This window comes from Onychomys torridus, chromosome 3, assembly GCF_903995425.1.
Source record: "Onychomys torridus chromosome 3, mOncTor1.1, whole genome shotgun sequence".
In the NCBI taxonomy this organism is placed as follows: domain Eukaryota; kingdom Metazoa; phylum Chordata; class Mammalia; order Rodentia; family Cricetidae; genus Onychomys; species Onychomys torridus.
The window spans coordinates 27,777,811-27,796,520 of record NC_050445.1 but is presented as its reverse complement, the minus strand read 5'-3'; the positions used below and the strand labels follow the sequence as shown (position 1 = coordinate 27,796,520).

At 39.6% G+C, this 18,710-nt stretch overlaps 2 pseudogenes; both read right to left on the bottom strand.

Moving 5' to 3' along the window:
- Positions 1-12,382: 12,382 nt before the first annotated feature.
- Positions 12,383-13,554, bottom strand: LOC118580663 (annotated as a pseudogene).
- Positions 13,555-18,288: 4,734 nt separating this feature from the next.
- On the bottom strand, positions 18,289-18,444 carry LOC118579386 (annotated as a pseudogene).
- Positions 18,445-18,710: the final 266 nt, after the last annotated feature.

Genomic DNA, 18,710 nt, shown 5'->3' with positions numbered 1-18,710 from the left:
AATTCTGCACTAAATCTATCTGGCCCTGGGCTTTTTTCCCCCTTGCTTGGGAGACTTTTAATGACTGCTTCTGTCTCCTTTGGGTTATAGGTCTATTTAAATTAGTTATATGATCTTGATTTAATTTTGGTATGTATTATTTACCAAGAAATTTGTCCATTTCTTTTAGATTTTCCAATTTTGTAGAGTACAGGTTTTTGAAATATGACCTAATGATTGTCTGTACATTGTCAGTGTTATGTCTCCCTTTTCATTTCTGATTTTGTTAATTTGTATATTCTCTCTCTGCTTTTTGGTTAGTTTGGATAAGGGTTTGTCTATTTTGTTGATTTTTCTCAAAGAACCAACTATGTTTCATTGATTCTTTGTATTGTTTTCTTTTATTGATTCCAGCCCTCAGTTTCCTGCCATCTACTTCTCTTGGGTGTGTTTGCTTCTTTTTGTTCTAGAGCTTTCAGATGTACTGCTAAGTCACTAGTTTGAGATTTCTCCAAATTCTTTATGCAGACACTTAGTGCTATGAACTTTCCTCTTAGCACTGTTTCATAGTTCTGTAAGTTTGGGTATATTGTGCCTTCATTTTCATTGAATTCTGTATTTCTTTCTTAACTCAGTAATAATTCAGTTCAGAGTTGTTCAGTTTTCCAAGAGTTTGTAGGTTTTCTATATATAGTTTGTGTTGTTGTTGAATTCCACTTTAATTCATGGTGATCTGATAAGATACAGGGAGTTATTCCAATTTTTTTGTATTTATAGAGACTTGCTTTGTGACCAAATATGTGGTCAATTTTGGAGAAAGTTCTATGAGGTGGAATGTACCATCTTTGGTGTTTGGGTGAAATTTTCTCTAGATATCTGTTAGGTCCATTTGAGTCATAACACCTATTCGTTCCTTTATTCTCTGTTATTTCTCTGTTTAGTTTCTGTCTGGAAAACCTGTCCAGTGGTGAAAGTGGGGTGTTGAAGTCTCCCACTATTAATGTGTTGCATTCGATATGTGATTTAAGTGTAAGTAATATTTCTTTTACAAATGTTGGTGCTCTGTATTTGGTACGTAGATGTTAAGAACTGAGACATTATCTTGGTGGATTTTTTCCTTTGATGAATATGAAATGTCCTTCTCCATCTCTTTGGATTAATTTTGGTTTGAAGTCTAATTTGTTAGGTATTAGGATAGCTCACCAGCTTTCTTCTTAGGTCTGTTTGATTGGAAATCTTTTTCCAACCTTTTATTCTGAAGTAATGTCTTTTTTATGTTGAGATGTATTTCTCGTATGCAACAGAAGTATGGATTCTGTTTTCATATTCATTCTGTTAGCCTGTGTCTTTTTATTGGGGTACTAAGCCCATTGGTAGTGAGATATATTGTCTTAGTCAGGGTTTCTATTGCTGTGAAGAGACATCATGACCATGGCAACTCTTATAAAGGAAAACATTTCATTGGGGCAACTCACTTACAGTTTCGGAGGTTCAGTCCATTATAATCATGGCTGGGAATATGGTAGTGTGCAGGTAGACATAGTGCTGGAGAAGTAGCTGGGACTTCTACATCTTGCAGGCAACAGGAAACCACTGAGCCACTGGGCAGAATCCTGAGCATAGAAGCCTCAAAGCCCAATCCACAGTGACACACTTCCTCCAACTAGGCCATACCAACTCCAACAAAGCCATACCTCCTAGTAGTGCCACTCCCTATGAGATTGGGGGGGGGGCAGTTACATTCAAAGTACCACAGATATTAATGATCAGTGATTGTTAATTCCTGTTATGTTGTTGTTGGTGTTGGTGTTGTTGTTGTTGTTGGTGGTGGTGGTGGTGGTGGTGGTGGTGGTATGTGTGTGTGTTTCCCTTCTTCAGGTTTTGCTGGTGTGGGATTATCTAGTGCATGTGACTTTGTGAGTGTAGAGTTTTACTTCTAGTACCTTCTGTAGTGCTGGATTTGTGGATAGGCATTGTTTAAATTTGTCTTTGTCATGAAATATCTTGTTTTCTCCATCTATGATGATTGAAAGTTTTTCTGGGTATGGTAGGCTGGCCTGGCATTCACAGTCTCTTAGAGTCTGCAAGACATCTGTCCAGGCTCTTCTGGTTTTAGAGTCTCCATTGAGAAGTTGGATGTAATTCTGATAGATCTCCCTTTAGATGTTACTTGGCCTTTTTCTTTTGCTGCTTTTAATATTCTTTCTTTATTCTGTATGTTTAGTGATTTGATTATCATGTGGTGAAAGGACTTTTTTTCTGGTCTGGTCTATTTGGTGTTCAGTAAGCTTCTCGTACCTTTACAGGTATGTCCTTCTTTAGGTTGGAAAATTTTGTTGAATATATTTTCTGGGCCTTTGAGCTGGCATTCTTCTCCTTCTATTTCTATTATTCTTAGATTTGCTCTTTTCATAGTATCCCAGATTTCTTGGATGTTTTGTGTTAGGAATTTTTTAGATTTAACATTTTCTTTGATTGATGAATCTATTTCCTCTATTCTGTCTTCAATGCCTGAGAGTCTCTCTTCCGTCTCTAGTATTGTTGATGATGTTTGCATCTGTAGTTCTTATTCACTTACCCAGATTTTACATTTTCAGCATTCCCTCAGTTTGTCTTTTCTTTATTGCTTCATTTCCATTTTCATATCTCAAACAGGTTTTTTTTTCTGTCAACTGTTTTTTCTTGCCATTTTTTAAGAGATTAATTGATTTCCTCCAATTTTGTTTACCTTTTCCTCAATTTCTTTAAGGGATAATTTTCATTTCCTTTCTGAGGACCTCTATCATCTTCATAAAGTTATATTTAAGGTCATTTTCTTATGCTTCAGCTGAGTTGGAATATTCAGGTCTTGCTGTTGTAGGATATCCAGGTTCTGGTGGTGATATATTACCCTTTCGGTTATTGATTGTGTCTTACCCTGGCATTTAGGGGGTCTGGATTTGGGATGATTATAGATCTAATGTTGACTCCTGTGTTTGTCTTTGTTTGATGGGTGTTTTGTTCCTTGGTTTCTGTTTCCTCCCTGGTCTTCTGGCCTAAGTAGCCAATGGTTCTGATGACTGACGAGTCTTCAGGTCCAGTAGGGTGTCTTCCACTGGGACTTGGGGAGCTTTGGGTCTGCTCTGGTAAAGCTAAAGTCTTCTTGGGTCTATAGATGTGGCCTGGACTCCAGTAAAGCCTGAGTCTTTTTCTAAGGTACACAGGACAAGCCCGGCCTCTGGTAGAGTTTCTGGGGTTGTTCTTCCAACTGGTATGAACTGTGTCTAGCGTATGGATTCTGCAAGAGTTCTGCCGAAGGGCTGGCTACCGGGAAGATGATTGGGGGTGGGGGGGTGAATGGTGGTGTGGGTCTTGGGAGGTGCAGAATACAGGAGGTTGTGGCAGGCCATCTGGCAGGTGGATCACTCACCTGCTCATTGACTGATGAGGGCTGCACCAAAACAGTGGGGTTCTTCCTTCCTCTGGAGTTGGCAAGGCCCAGCAGTGGGTCTGGACCTGAGATGGGAGTAGGCAGGTGGGCTACAGAACAAGAGGATCACTCACTGGTTGTGGCTGGAGTGGTCTGTGTCTCAGCAGTAGAACTATGTCTGAATTAGGAGAAGGGTCCAGCAGCAGCAGGGCCAGGGATGAACTAGAATGGCATGGGCCTGGGGAAGGGCTTGGGAGGACGGAATCCAGGGTTGGGTACAGTTCTGCTGGCAAATGGGTCACTCACCCATTCTGGATTGTGTGGCCTTGGCCTGCTTGGCAGAAATCTTTTGAGGTTGGGACTAGGGCTCAACAGAGGGCTCAGGGATGGGTTGGATGGCTGTGGACCTGGGGAAGGGTCCCAGGGGACAGAATCCTGGGAGAGGTATAGTTCTGCTGATAAATAGGTCACTCACTCATTCTGGCTGGTGTGGTCTGGTGGAAGTCATAATATAAATGCAAAGGACATGTAAGGTAAAAACAGAGAAGGAAAAAAGAAAAGAAAAGAAAAATAAAAAATAAGACAAAATGGGGTGGGCCTGACATGACATTATAAGACAAGGAAACTTCAAAGACGCCCCTGAGCTCACTTTCTGTTGGCCATCTAGTGCTAGGCATGCACATTGCCCTTCAGTATAATTTGTTTCCCTAGTGAGACTCCCACAGACAAAACTAAATTTCCATTTGCAAGTGGTTATCAGTTGAAGATTATGTCTAGGTTGCAGTGCGGGACATGTGCCCACTTCTCTTTTCAGCTCTAGAACCCCAGATAGTGAAGGTCCTGCTCATGCTGCCTCCATTTCTGTAAGTTCATATGTGAACCTGTCCTTTTGTGTTTAGAAGTCCTTGGTTCCTTGATGTCCTCCATCTCCTCAGGCTCCTAAATTCTTTCTGCCTCCTCTTTCCTGGGCTTCTTTGAGCTCTAAGGGCAGGGATTTGATGGTAACATCACATTTAGGCCTGAGTGTTCCAGGCTCTCTCACTCACATATGTTTGGCTTTGGGTCTCTGTATTTGTTCCAAACTGTTACAGGAGGAAGTTTATTGATGGCTGAGCAAGGCCATCTATGAGCAAAACAGAATATCATTAGGAGTCATTCTATTGCTACATTCCTTTGATGGAACAAGAGTACTTGGTTTTACCCTAGGTCCCTGGGCTACCTAGTCTCAGGTTCTTTATCACCCAAGGACAGCAGTATCTTGTATGGGTTCAATCTTGTGGAATGGATCTTAAGTCAAATAATATATTAGTTGGTTACTCCTGCAAGCCTTGTGCCACCACTGAATTAACATATCTTACAGGCAGGACACCCTTGTAGATCAAAGTGTTTGTGGCTGGATTGGTTTTTACATTTCTCCTTTGGTAGCATGCAGAGTACCTTCCTATACCAAAGACACTAGAATGTAGGGGTGAAGGCTCTATATGGACAACAGCTTGGTTTTTGCATTGTCAGTGAGTTGTGTAGGTGTTGTTTTCAGTAATGGGACCTTGCCTTCAGTTTTTGGAAAGCAATCTATAGTCATGGAAATGCCCTGGGTTGTTTGGGGATTCCCATGGAATCCTTTTACCCTGAACAACTCAATTAGATGTAATTCATTCCAGGCACTAGAAACTTTATTTAGTGACAAGGGATAGCCAGTTAGGACTCCGTCTCTCCAATTATTTGGCAATTTTATTTAAATCACCTTCATATATGTATATATGTACATGTACATATGCGTGTATGTATGTGCATAGAAGCTTCTAATGTATTAGGTTTTCATACTAGCCTTTAAATGCCCCTAGTTTTGGCTGTCTCTCTCCATATTCTCTCCCTCATCCTCCTCTTCCTTCTACTTTTCCATTTGATCTCCCAATCCAACGCATGAATAATAATTGTTGGAGATATCACCATTCCCAACCTCAAATTTTACTACAGAGTTTCAGAAATAAACACACGCGCACACACACACACACACACACACACACACACACACACACACACACACAACTATCTATTCTATTTCCCTTTCCTAGGGAGTTCTATCTGTCCTCTACTAGTCCCTTACTCTGTACTTAACCTCTGGGGTTCTACATATTCTAGCTTGGTTATCATCGACTGAATAGCTAATACCCACATATGCATGAATACATACTGTATTTGTTATTCTGGGTCTGGGTTATCTCACTCAGAATGATTTTTTTCTAGTTCCACCCATTTACCTGAAAATTTTATTTTTTAGCAGAAGAGTAATATTCCACTGTATAAATGGAACCCATTTTCTTTATCCATTCTCCTGTTGAAGGACATAGAGGTTTGCAATTTGTTTGGCTAATCAGTAGGTTTGGCTATTATTAATAGAGCAACAGTGAACATGGTTAACAAAAATGTCTTTGTGGTATGATGAAGCATCGTTTGAATATATGCCCTGGATTGGTATAGCTGGATCTTGAGGTAAATCTATTATAGCCACACTGATTTCATGTGGCTGTACAAGTTTGCACTCCTGCCAGCAATGGATGAGTGCTTACCTTACTCCATATCTTCATCATCATGAGCTGTCACTTTTTGTTACTCTTAACCAATCTGATGGGACAAGATGAAATCTAAAAGTGGTTTTGATTTGCATTTCTCTGATGACTTTTTCTCATCCATTTAAGTCTCCTTTTTTGAAAATTCTTTGTTTAGATCTGTACACCATTTTTTAATTGAGTTATTTTGTGATATCTAGTTCTTTTAGTTCTTTATATATTTTGAATATTGGTCCTCTATCTGTAGGCTGCCTCTTTGTCCAAATGATAGTGTCCTTAGCCATATAGGAGCTCTTCAGTTTCCTGAAGTCCCATTTATTAATTGTTGATCCTAGCATCTGTGCTAATGGTGTTCTGTTTAGAAAGTCTTTTCCTGTGCCAGTGTGTTCAAGTTTCCCCACATTCTCTTCTAAAAGGTCCAGTGTATCAGGTTTAATGTTGAGGTAATAGATCCATTTGGAGCTGAATATTGTTCAGGGAGATAAATATGGATCTATTTCTGTTCTACATGCAGCTGTCCATTTTGACCAGCACAGTTTATTGAATATGCTGTCTTTATTTCCCACATGTATTTCTGGCTTCTTGATCAAAACTCAAGTGTCCATATTTATATGAATCTATCTCTGGATCTTCTATTTAATTCTATTAATCAGCATGTCTGCTTTTCTACCAATACTATGTAGTTTTTATTTCTGAAACTCTAGTAAAATTTGAGGTTGGGAATGGAGATATCTCTAACAATTATTATTCATTATTAAGGATTGTTTTAGATATCCTGGATTTTTTCTTATGTTTCCATAGGAAGTTGAATATTGTTCTTTCAAGATATATGAAGAATTGTGTTGGAACTGGATGCAGATTGCATGGAATTTTGAGACTGTTTTTGGTAGGATAGCTATTTTTACTATTTAATCCTACCCACCCATGAGCATGGGAGATCTCATCTTCTGATATTTTCTTCAGTTTCTTTCTTCAGTATCTAAAGTTTTTATTATACATATCTTTCACTTGCTTGATTATAATTACCCTGAGATATTTTATTTGGGACTGTTATGAAAGGTGTTGTTTTCCTGATTTCTTTCACAATCCATTTGTCATTTGCATATTGGAAGGCTACTGATTTTTCTGAGTTAATTTTGTATCCAGCTACTTTGCTGAAAGTTTTAATCAGCTATAGACATTTCCTGTTGAATTTTTAGGGTCATGTAGTATATTATCATATAATCTGAAAATAAAGATACTTTGACCTCTTCATTTGCAATTTGTATTCCCTTGAGTTGTTTTATTGTTCTAAGACTTCAAGCACTGTATTCAATAGGTTTAGAGAGAGTGGGCAGCATTGTCTTGTTCCTGATTTTAATGGAATTGCTTTGAGTTTCTCTCCATTTAAGTTGATGTTGACTATGGGCTTGCTGTCAATTGTCTTTATTATGTTGAAATATGTCCCTTGTATTCCTAATCTCTCCAGGACTTTTATCCTTGCTTCTTCCTATTCTCATGTGGTCTTCATTCATCATGGTCTGTTATTCCTTGTTCTCCCTCTCCATTCCTGATCCAGCTGGGATCTCCCTTTCCCCTAACCTCTCTTTCCCTCTAACCTTGCCCTTCATTACCCCCACTCATGTCCAGGTTGTTCATGTAGATCTCATCCATTTCTCTGTCATTGGGCGATCCCTGTGTCTCTTTCTTAGGGACCTGTTTTCTAGGTAGCCTTCTGGAGTTGTGAGTAGCAGTCTAGTCATCTTTGTTTTATATCTAGTATCCTCCTATGAGTGAGTACATATATCCAGAATATATAAAGAACTCCAGAAATTAGACATCAAAATGTCCAACAGTCCAATTAAGAAATGGGCTATAGAACTAAACAGAGAATTCTCACAGAGGAAGCTCAAATGGCTGAGAGACATTTAAGGAATTGCTCAGCATCCGTAATTATCAGGGAAATGCAAATCAAAATGACTCTGAGATACCACCTTACACCTGTCAGAGTGGCTAAGATCAAACACATAGAAGACAGCTTATGCTGGAGAGGATGTGGAGCAAGGGGAACTCTCCTCCATTGCTGGTGGGAATGCAAGCTTGTACAGCCACTTTGGAAATCAATATGGTGGGTACTTCCTTAGAAAATTGGGAATCAATCTCCCCCAAGACCCAGCTATACCACTCTTGGGCATATACCCAAGGAATGCTCAATCATACCACAAGGGCATTTGCTTAGATATGTTCATATCAGCATTGTTTGTAATAGCCAGAACCTGGAAACAACCTAGATGCCCTTCAACTGAATAATGGATAAAGAAAATATGGTACATATACACAATGGAGTACTACTCAGCAGAGAAAAACAATGACATCATGAGGTTTGCAGGCAAATGGATGGATCTAGAAAAAATCATCCTGAGTTGAGGTAACCCAGACTCAGAAGGACAAATATTTTATTGAAAAAAATTTGCACCTATGTTCATAAGAAAAGTTGATCTGTAATTCTCTTCCATTGTTGAGTCTTTGGGTATCAGGATAACTGTTGCCTCATAAAACAAATTGGGCAATGTCCCTTTTGTTTCTATTTTGTAGAATTATTTGAGGACTATTGGCATTAACTCTTCTTTGAAAGTCTGGTAGAAATCTTTGCTAAAATCATCTGCCCCTGGGAGTTTTTTGGTGGAATACCTCTGGTAACTGCTTCTATTTCACTAGGGGTTATAGGTGTGTTTAAATTGCTTGTCTTATCTTGATTTAACTTTGGTAAGTGATACCACTTATATATTAGGAAAAGTATCAATTTCCTTTAGATTTCCAATTTGGTAGTCAGGTGTTTAGAGTATGCCCCAATGATTCTCTGGATTTCCTTGGTGTCTGATGTTATGTAACCCCTTTCATCTCCAATTTTGTTAATTTGAGTCTTTTGGTTAATTTGTAAAAGGGTTTGTTAGTCTTAATGATTTTCTCAAAGAACCAACTCTTGTTTAATTAATTCTTTGTATTGTTTTTTGTTTGTAGTTTATAGTTTCAGCCCCAAGTTTGATTATTTATTGGCTTCTACTCCTTTTGAGTGGGATTTCTCCTTTTTGTTCTAGAGCCTTCAGGTGTGCTGTTAAAGAACTAGTATGAAATCTCTCTAGTTGGTATGTGTTGTGTGTGTGTTGGGGGACATTATTTCCATGAATTTGCCTCCTAGAGCTAATTTTATTGTGTCCCATAATGTCTGATACATATATTCATTCTATTCTAGATGGTTTAATTTCTTTATTTTTTGTTTTGACCCATTTTTTTCATTCTTTAGAGAGTTGTTTAGTTTCCATGAGTTTATAAGCTTTCTGTTGTTTCTGTTGTTGATATCCAACTTTATTCTGTGGTACTGTGCAAGAATACAGGGGATTATTTCAATTTCTTACATATATTGAGACCTGCTTTGTGTCCAAGCATGTGATGAATTTTGGAGAAAGTTCTGTGAGGTGCAGAATACAGGGTGTATTCTTTTGTGTTTGTGTGAAATGCTCTGTAAAGACGTGTTAGGTCCATTTGGTTTATAACATCTGTTAAGTCCTGCATTTCCCTGTTTAGTTTTTGTCTGATGAACTGAACTGTCTATTGGTGGGAGTGGGATATTGAAGTCTCCCACTAATAGTGTGTGAGGGCCAGTACATGATTTAAGCTGTAGTTTCTTTTATAAACTTGTGTGTCCTCATGTTTGGTGCATAGATGTTATGAATTTCAGTGTCATCTTGGTGGATTTTTCCTTTGATGTGTTTGTAGTGTCTTTCCTTGCTCTTCTGATTAGATTTGGTTTGTAGTCTATTTTGTCAGATATTAAAATGACTATACCAGATTGCTTCTTAGGTCCATTTGCTTGGAATATCTTTTTTCATCGTTTTTCTCTGAGGTGATGTCTATCCTTGATGTTAAGGTGTGTTTTTTGGATACAGCAGAAGGATGGATCCTGTTTTTATACATTCTGTCAGTTTATGGCTTTTTATTAAGGGATTGAAACCATTGGTGTTGAAAGATATCAATAAACAGAGTTTTTGATTCCTGTCATTTTGTTGCTGTAGTTGTGTGTGTGTAAGGGATTTGTGTGTGTGTGTGTGTGTGTGTGTGTGTGTGTGTGTGTGTGTGTTTCCCCTTTTTTGGTTTGCTAGTCCAATATTGTTTATTCCTTGTGTTTTCTTGGGTAGGGATAACCTCTTCTGTTTGGAGTTTTCCTTCTAGTGCCTTCTATAGGGCTGGATTTGTAGATAGATGTTGCTTAAATCTGCTTTTTTATGGAATGTCTTCTTTTCTCCATCTATTATAGTTGAAAGTTTTGCTGGAAGTCTGGGCTGGCATCTGTGGTCTCTTAGAGTCTGTAGAACATCTTTCCAGACCCTTCTGGCTCTTAGAGGCTCCACTGAGAAGTTGGGTGTAATTCTAATAGGTCAGCCTTTATATGTTACTTTTTTCCCTTGAAGCTTTTAATATCTTTTCTATGTTTTGTACATTTAGTGTTTTGATTATTTTGTGACCAGGGGACTTTCTTTTTATGGTCCATTCTATTTGACATTAGGTATGATTCTAATATCTTTATAGACATCTCCTTCTTTAGGTAAAGAAAATTTTTCTTCTATGATTTTACTGTGCCTTTGACCTGTGTTTCTTCCCCTTACTATATTCCTATTATCTTAGCTTTGTTCTTTTCACAGTGTCCAGATTTCCTGGATGTTTTGCGTCTGGAGTTTTTTAGATTTAGCATTTTCTTTGGCTGTGGTATCCATTTAATCTATTGTGTCTTCAATACCTGAAATTCTCTGTTACATCTCTTGTATTCTGTTGGTGATGCTTCCCTCTGATGTATGTGTTTAAGTTCCTAAATTTTCTGTTTCCAAATTTCCCTCAATTTGGGTTTTCTTTATTCTATTTCCACTCTCAGATATTGTACTTTTTTTTTCATTTTCTTCCACTTCCCTTGTTTATTCAATACACCATTGTATTGATTAATCCCCTTTAGGTATTTCTATCATCATAATGGCTATGTTAAAGTCTTTGTTTTGTGCTTCAGCTATGGTGCAATTCTCAGGACTTTCTGTGGGGTCTGGTGGACATGTACTGCCCTGGCTGTTATTGATTGTGGTTTTTCCACACTATAGTCTAGACATCTGGATTCAGGAAACTTGTAATTATAAGTGCTGATATCTGGCCTTTCTATGTTGGGTGGGTATTTTGTTCCTTGGTCTCTGTTGCCTTCTCCAGTTCTTAAGAGGATGTGGTAGCTATTCGGGGTTGAATGCTTCTGGGATTCTGCTAGGAATGGCCACTGCGGTTTCCAGGTAAAATGTGCTTCTGGGTACTGGGAGTTGTCACTTAAGAATGGAAATGGCTCAGTAGGGTTTGGGGGGTCCACAGGAGGAAGGCAAGATAGGTGTCCCACCAGGAATTGCTTAGCCCTCTAGGAATGGGGGAGAGGCCACAGCAGGTAATCTGCTACAGAGTCGAGGATAGAACTGGGGGATTGGTTTTGGAGGAGAGAAGGGCAAGTGAAGATCTGAAGCTAGTCTGTGTGCTTCACTGGCCTGTTTCTTCTCTGCAAGGCTTGGCTGATGGGTTCACAGGGAATGCCTGCTGGAGTATGAGATAAAGGGATAAGTAGAGAGGGAGGCTGGATGACAAGATTAGTGTGATCAGCTGGAAATGGGGGCAGAAACGGGGGGGGGAGGCTGCAGTGGGTGCAATAACTTATCCTTCACCTTAGAAGGACTATCTCTGAACACCCCACACCATTGGACTCCTAAGGATTTCACTGAGGTAGAAGGCCCTTGAATTTTGGTTGGATTTATTTCCCATCTTCTAATGTGCTTATGTATTACTAGCAAGTCTAAAGTAGTTGCTTCTTCCTAGTCTCTAGGTTTAATCAACATGTCATCAATATAGCGAACAAACGTGGTATTTTCTGGAAGAGACAGATGATCAAAATCTCTTTGAACTAAGTTATCACATAGGATTGGAGAGTTAATATATCCTTGAGGTAAAACAGTAAAGGTATACTGCTGGCCTTGCCAACTGAAAGAAAATTACTTGTGGTGGTCATTATGAACAAGTAGTGAAAAAAAAAAAAAAGCATTTGCTAGATCAATAACTATATACCATGTCCCAAGAGATACATCAATGTGCTCAAGTAAGGAAACTATATCTGCTACAGCAGCCGTAGCTAGAATGACTAACTTGTTTGAGTTCTCAATAGTCAACTGTCATTCTCTGTGGCCTTTCTGTCTTCTGCACTGGGCAGATAGGAAATTTAAAGAGAGATGCAGTTGGAACCACCATCCCTGCAGCATTCAAGTCCTTGATGGGGGCACTAATTTCTGCAGTTCCTCCAGGAATGTGATACTGCTCTAAAGGTTCTTTTTTTTTTTTTTTAAGACAATCAATCTTCTTTATTGTTATCGTCAACAGACCAGCCACACCACTGGGAAGGGAGGCTGATGCTGGTACAACACCCACCAAAGCAAATTGAAGACCCTGGTGGCTTCAGTGACATGATGCTGAATAAGTTAGGGTGATGCTGCTGCTCGAGGCTCGAACCTCTCACTTCATGTTCTTGACAAAGTCCTCGCCTTTCTTAATGGAGGCTTTTAGCTCAGGGATGGCCTCGGCAATCATTTTCTCCTCAAAATGAGTGATTTTGCCAATGCCTAGGTTCTTCTCCAGGCCTTTTTCCCCCAACAGCAAGGGTGTGGAGAAGTAAGCGCACTCCTTCCCCTTGGACTGAACAAAAGAACACTTGATGACACCTTCCTTCCCTTGACAACACCTTCCTTCCTGTTCATGGCATCCACAAGGGAGAAATCAAACCAAGTCCCAGCATAGGCTGTGGACAGAGTGGCAGAACCTGCTCCAGCCTTGGCCTTCACAACTTCGGTGCCAGCCTCCTGGATCCTCCCGGTGAGTGCGGTCAGCTTGTCTTGGGGAAAGTCAACCTTGGGGGTACACTGAGAGATTAAGGGAATAATGGTCTTGCCAGCATGGCCACCAATGACAGGCACGTTGACTCAAGCAGGATCCAAACCCTTCAGCTCTGCCACGAATGTATTCACTCAGATGATGTCAAAGGTCATCACACCAAAGATCTTGTGGGGGTTGTAGACACCATGCTTCTTGAAAACTTCTGCTGTGATGGGGATGGTGATATTAACCGGGTTGGCGATGATGCAGATCATGGCTTCAGGGCAGTGCTGGGCACAGGCGGCAGTCAAGGTGGCCATAATGGTAGCGTTGGTGTTGACTAGGTCATCCCGTGTCATTCCTGGCTTCCTGGGCACTCCGGCTGGGATCACCGCCACATCACACCCTTTCAGGCGGTCTGGCAGCTGCTCAGGTCCGAGGTAGCCTTTCACAGTTGCTCTGGTCTCGATGTGACTCAGATCTGCTGCCACACTGGGTGTGTGGGCCATATCGTAGGGGGTCAGGTGGCTCACCAGGGGGCTATTCTTCAGGAGGAGTGAAAGAGGCTGCCCAGTGCCCCCAGAAGCTCCCAGCATGGCTACTTTAGCATTGTTCTGGGCTGAAGTGCTGAAGCTGCTGGCGGAGAGCGGTGCCGGCAGGCAGGGCTAGAGTGGACCGCATGACTGGGCGGGCCGTGCACGGACCTACAGGCGAAGGCTAAAGGTTCTCCTTAGCCTCTCCAACCATAATAGCTCTCACTCCACAGGTCAGGGAACCAATGTTAAGAACTCTGCCAACTTCTAAGAATATTTATTCCAATTATACATTTGGGGACTAGAGAAATAAACATAAGATAAGTTCAGGGACCCACTGGACCTACTGTGAGTCAGACTTCAGACAAAACTCCATTAATCACCTGACCTTTGTAAGCCCCTGCTTTTAACTGGAAGGCCACAATGTTTTTTGGTGTCTTCCAAAATCAGCATCAGTTCAGAACCAGTATCCAACAGACCCCAGAAAGTCTGGTTGTTTCCTTTACCCCTGTGTCCAGTTACCCTTCTCAAAAACCATAGGTCCCTCTATGGGGAAGGACTGGAGAAAGGCTAATAGTAAAACTCTTAGGGACTTAACCAGGTTCTTTCTAGTCCTTCCTACAAACTGGCTCAATTCTGGAAATTGATTCACAGGCCAAAATTCCCTTTTGCTATAATCCAGCAAAGCCTTTCTTTCATTTGTTTGAGAATTTTACCATTTAGACAGATCAAACAGAAATGCAGTAGGTCTCTTAGCCATTCCATTCCCAGAAACACCATGATTGCTTAGTCAATACCAAAGGTCCATATGAGTAATGCCACCATAAAATTCACATTGCCTGTATGGGCCATTACAGGTTAGGCCATATGGACATTGCATTGTCTGTGCTGCCCATATGATAACTACAACCACCTTGGCTTTGCTGATTCGGTGCTCCCACCCAGCCCCTGCTACTTCTGGGTCCAATTAAACCCATTGCATTTAATTCATCCAAATGAGCAGAAGAGTCTCCAACACTAAGATCTGATACTAGATAAAAGGCAAAAACAAAGCTCTTCAAATGTGCTTATGCCCTTTCACCATTTTGCATCTTAAAAGGAGTAGTGAAAGGCATGTCTTCTGGGCCTTCCTGCCATGGAGGCTTACATTTTACATAGCATAATCACTCTAGCAATGCAATTTTCCCAAGTCTTGAAATCTCTTCATCAACACTAACAAAGGTATATTAGGCATTTCCAACTCCTTTTCAGTTGACAAATGCTTCAGTTAACCATTCAAAAAAACTTTTGACACCTTTTTACCAATGTGAATTTCTACATTAAACCTATGAATTTGAAGATGCACTATGAGACCATCATGTATTACCTGCGTGAGCCTTCAGTTCAATGTCAAATCCTTTCTGTGGGAATAGAAGATGGAGAAGGAAAGCCTTGTGAAGATGGGATAGAGATCTATGCTATGCAACTCACTCCTTGGGTTACCTTGAGACACCAATCTCCTCTAGAGCTTTCAAAGAAAATGAAGCCTTATTGATACTTTGGTTTCAGCATTCTGGATTATAAAGTAGTAAAATATGTTGCTACTTTACACTATCAAGTCTGTGGTAACTGTGCTTGACACTGGAGAAAAACTCTGGAAGCCTAGCCTCTTCTTTATATAATGTTTTCAGGACTAACACCATATCTTATCTTATCCTTGATTAATAATCTATGTCTGGGATTAAGAATGTTCAAGCCATAATTAGGATAGGGCCACATATATCTTGGCCAACCCCTGAGATGGCAGAATCCTTCTAGGAACCAAATATAGAACTAGGGGATTATCATTGTCATTCTTTGTTTTGCCCACTGTAACTTAATTAGCTGCTTGTTTCTTAAATTTTTCATGTTGGTAACTCACACCTTATTCTGTGGATTATCTCTGGTCTCTTTCCTCTAACTTGGAAAGGATAACAGGGATAAAAGACAAGACTAATGCTGCCTCCATTGTCTGAGGTTTTTAGACTGATGATGTTGAATAAATTTGACTCAGAAGAAAAAAAAAACACATTCTGAGTAATATGCTCTTGTATCCAGTAGGTTAAATGATTATTGCAAGAATAAAGACACAGAACATCTCAATGGCACGGGGATGATAGAGGATACTATCAGGTAATGACGCCCTTGAGGTTGGGGCAATGTTAACTCTTTAGTCCTAGTTAAATTACTTTTTGCTAGAAATCCTCAATAAATACCTCCAAAGGAAAAGGAAAATAAATGTGAAGAAGAAAACTAGTATATTTAAAACCTACTTTTTTCATGAGATAGAAAATCCAGAAAATAAAAATAGGAAAACACTTTTATTTTATTCTGACTTCATCTTATTTAAAGATGAATCAAAGCAATGATAACAACATGTACCTGTGGACATGAAACCACAATATTAAAAGACTCAGTGGAAGAACATATTTCTGAAAAAGCTTCTACCAGCTAATCTCAATTGTCAACCAGAATACACTGAGCAATGCCTTTGGGGGTGTTCTTATAAATTATAGGCAAGTAGGACAATGTAGGGGGAATGGGAACTCACTCTGAGTACAGTTGGCATTGTCCAATATGGTGGGCATACAGACAGAACAAAAACAAAACAGAGAAGCAGCCAGTCAGTAAGGCCAAGCTTGACTGAGCCTTCCTGAGATGTTGCCATCACCATGGGCATCAGGCCACAGCTTCTTTAGCCTGTCAAGGTGGACTCACACCAGCTTCTGATTCATATCATTGGTCCTTCTTGTTCTGAGGCATCCAACTTCTTGGACTGACATCTCTGTGGTCCTCCAGCCTGCAGATATCCATTGTATGACTACCCTTCCTCTAATTGTGTAAACCAGTCCAATAAAGTTTTTTGTAATATTAAACACACAATCATTATGTCTATGTGAGGATTAGTCCCAAGATATTCAATAATTTATTTTTGTTGTGAAAGTAGTTGACTAGAAGAGTATGAAATTAGGAGAGTTTCAATTGTCTGAAGACTGTATATATAATATATTATATATAATATATATATATATATATATAATGTACACATATAACTAATACATTTTCCATATACCTATCTGAAGCTTCACTGAAACTGGATTACACAGAAATGGCCAAGACAAATAGTCTGTCACTATCCTCTGGGACACCTTGCCTCCCCAAATAGGAATAACAAGTTCCTATTAAAGCAAAAACATTTCTTTGCAAAAACATTGCAAGATCTTTGCTCAGATCTTACTGACTATAATTTAGCACTGTGTCCCTCTTGCCCCTTGGAGATCATTATGGCCAAGAGGTTGGAGCGAGCTTCTGGGCTCATACAATCAGAACTCACACATGAAGCTCAGAAGGAGCTGGCTGGATAGAACTCTGAATTAAACCTCACTGTGCACCTGGCAAGAAGCAATAGTTGTTGTAGATTTTTACTTAGGAAGTCAGTTATATGAGGAATTTATATACTGACCAAGAAGTCCATCTAGAAAACATAAGCAAGCATACATCGATGATCAAGGCATCAAAGCTGGTGACAGTGTAGGGAGAATAGGTTGAATAGGTGGATGGGTTGTCAACCTTCATTCCCCTCCCCCGCTGCCCCAATTCTTACTTTCCCAAGTTCATACAAGCCACGTAAAAGTAAATAATAGGGGTTGGGGATTTAGCTCAGTGGTAGAGCACTTGCCCAGCAAGTGCAAGGCCTTGGGTTTGATCCTCAGCTCTGGAAAAAAAAAGTAAACAATAGTTCATCAATTAGCTACCAAGAAGGATTGTAACATCATACTCTTTATAAAAATTAATAGTGACTATATTGACTATATTCTAATGTTATTAACCTGTTGCTGAGAGAACAAATAAGAAGGAATAAGAAGTTATTCCAACAACAGACTAGGACTTTTGTCATTCAGAAAAGGAACATCAATATAAATTAATCAAGTTAGACTCAATCTTAAGTAAACTTCTACAGTCTAATAATCCATATCACCTCCAGTTTAACTGTATTAACTATACTACCAAAATATAATACCATATACATTTCTATAGGTTAATCTATAACCATATAAATCTCTAAACTCTATACTTTTTTACATAGCAAATTATGACTAAATAAATGGCAGCATTTCCTGGGAATACCACACAAGCATCAACTTTATTAGAAAAGATTCTGTTATAATTTCCCAAAATACTGAGGATTGATACTAAGTTTGGGACAATTAAAACTAGTGAGATAAGAATGCTGTTTGGATACACAGCAAGAGACATTTATTTATCTGTGCTCATAGATCTACAGCTTGATGTGAGCCATGAAACTTTCAGTCATGTCTACTTACTATTGATGGAGGAGGCTGGAAGGCATTTGTTTGAGTATTTTTGCAGACAATAGTTTTTTTTAGAAAATTTATCTTTTTTTCTTCAAAAATAAGTCCCTTAGAATTTGACATTATATTGGGGTTGGGGATTTAGCTCAGTGGTAGAGCGCTTGCCTAGCAAGTGCAAGGCCCTGGGTTTGATCCTCAGCTCCAAAAAAGAAAGAAAGAAAGAAAGAAAGAAAGAAAGAAAGAAAGAAAGAAAGAAAGAAAGAAAGAATGAATGAATTTGACATTATTTACAATTCCATCAACACTCACAGAGGTGGGTATCACAGGCCTAAGGACATACTATGACCACAAGGCATCTTTTTGCACTTCCCAAATAGTTTTATATTTCAGCTATTGAGGTCAGTTCCCAAAGCCCAACTAGTTCATAACAAGTAGAGCTTTTATGTCCATTTAATCAGTCTTACACCTTTTTGGACCAATTCATCTGCAGACAGGGGGAGAAACTGTCACCGGGTTCTTCATGTCGTGCATCCATATGTGACTCCCAATCCTCATATGCTGTCCAGCTTCTTTAAGATATATGGAGGGACTCACAGCAGGACCACATAGACGAGGAAGTTCAGAATGGAGGAGATCACATCCTCCTACATTTTCAGCTTCATCTCCTCAGGGGCCAGCTTCAACACAAGACCCTGGATCCAGAACATTGCAGCTCTGCCTCCAAATCTTATAGGATCTACACTCTGTTTTTCTCTAGTGACTGCCTTACATCCATAACTCAACCAGTTAGAAAATTTACCTTCAGGAGTAAGTTACCTGGAAAATCTAGACAACAAAAATGAAGGAGAGTCATGGCCATTTTGTTTGTGAGCAATTTGGCATCCTGCTCTAACTTATCAGTTACAGAATCACAGAGTGCCACATAGCTCTCTCTATGTGATAGCACAGATTGAGTGGTCAGGGGTCACAGAAA